General features: G+C 58.3%; 1 protein-coding gene across 1 annotated transcript in view; it reads left to right on the top strand.

Annotated features, from left to right (window-relative positions):
- Positions 1-1,645, top strand: part of COL6A1 (collagen type VI alpha 1 chain) — a 31,742-nt gene that overhangs the window by 9,119 nt on the left and 20,978 nt on the right. The window lies entirely within an intron of this gene.

Here is a 1,645-nt window from a genome sequence, read left to right as displayed (position 1 = left end):
GGCTCGCTCCCCCGGAAGGCCGATCTGGGACATGGGATGAGTGACGCCCCGCCCCCGGGGAGGGGCCAGCAAGGCCCACGGTGGGAGGGAGAGGAAGAGAAAGGGGCCCCTGGCTGCCCATCCTGCCTGTTCTCTGCAAGCAGAGGGGGTGCTGCAGAGCCAGGCACCCTGACTTCCTCCCTTGCACCCTGGCCGACGGCCCCGGAGGGCAGCTGTGCTGTCTGCCCGGCTCCCGGGAGCCCTGCAGGGGTGGGTCTGGGGCCTGGCCTGGGCCTGGGGGCTGTGGGGCTGTTGACCCTGCCAAGGCCGGCCCACCCCTCGGGACCATCTCGCCCGGCGCTGCCGGCTGGGAAGTGTGGGTGTCCCTGTGCCCCCCCTCACACCCGCGTCCTCACTGGCCAGCAGTGTCCGCGAATGGACCCTCCCGTCCCACAATTGGCCAGAGGCCCAAGCACGACTGTCCCTGTTTCTCCCCATTTCACAGACAAGGTGAGTCCAGAACCACTCGGCAGCTGGGCCCCTGCTGTGGGGAGTCACGGCTCAGGGTTTCACACCACAAATTCCGATTTCATCTCCAAAACCTGCGAGAACATTAGTGCTGCCGCCTCTGCAGCTAAAACAGCTCAGACCTGGAGAGACCACGTGAGCAGGTAACAGCCTTGCGCGAGGGGCCAAGCCCCCTTGTCTGACCCGGAAGCTGGGTGCCCTGCACCCAACCCCAAAGCACAGAGAGAAGTGCCCACAGCACGGCCTGGGTGAGACCAGTGGCAAGTAAAAGTACCCCCACGGTTAGCTCACAGAAGATTCAGAACGTACGTACGGGGAGAACACTGGAAGAAATCCCACAGCAATCACCGAGAGGTATAATTCCCGAAGGGTTTCTCAAAACTCCTTTACTGTGGTTATACGACTTTGGCACGTCTTTAAACTATAAAACGTTTTGGCTGATGTTAGACAAGTGGTAAGAGCTCCAGCGCTGGGAAGGATCTTCTAGAATGTTCTCTGGGGCAGGGGTGGGCCTGGCCACATCTGGAGCCCACCCCTGCAGGCCCCGAGGTCGGGGGTCTTCACACCTGTCCTCAGAAGCAGGGTCTCACCCTCCTCTCTCTGTGTCTCTGTTTTTCTGTCTATATACGTATTTATATAAAACAAATGCACGTATAGTTATTGTTCTGACTGCGTTTTCCCAGAGTAAAAAACGAAATAATCTTTCGTCAATATGTATTTGACTAAACCGTGAAGAGATATTTCTGCGAAGCCTCGGAAGTCAGACAGATCAATGGATTTGAAATGTTTACACAAACAGTAGCGTGATTTGTGGAAACTGGTGAGCGAGTGAACAGGCCAATCAATCCCACATGAAGGTGGGAAACAAAATGCCTCAGGGAAATTCGTCTCAGGGCTCGTGTCCTTTTCAGACTTATTCAAGCTGACTTAGCAGGAGACCTGTAAGCAAATTAAAAAGTCCCCACAAGCCAGGGAGGTAAATCCTTTCGCGAGTGGCGTCCGGGGCTCAGAGCGGCTTGGGGGGGAGCGTGAGTGACTCGCCCGGAGCGGAGCTGGGAGAGACCCCGCCTCCCTGGCCGCTGGGCCCCGCCCCAGCCCCTCCCCCGCTCCTCCCTCCACCCTCCCTCCCTCCTGGGCT

The sequence above is a fragment of the Lipotes vexillifer genome, unplaced genomic scaffold (genome assembly GCF_000442215.2).
Source record: "Lipotes vexillifer unplaced genomic scaffold, Lipotes_vexillifer_v1.1 scaffold545, whole genome shotgun sequence".
In the NCBI taxonomy this organism is placed as follows: domain Eukaryota; kingdom Metazoa; phylum Chordata; class Mammalia; order Artiodactyla; family Lipotidae; genus Lipotes; species Lipotes vexillifer.
Note: the sequence above shows the minus strand (reverse complement) of the source record. Positions and strands in the feature narration are given on the sequence as shown.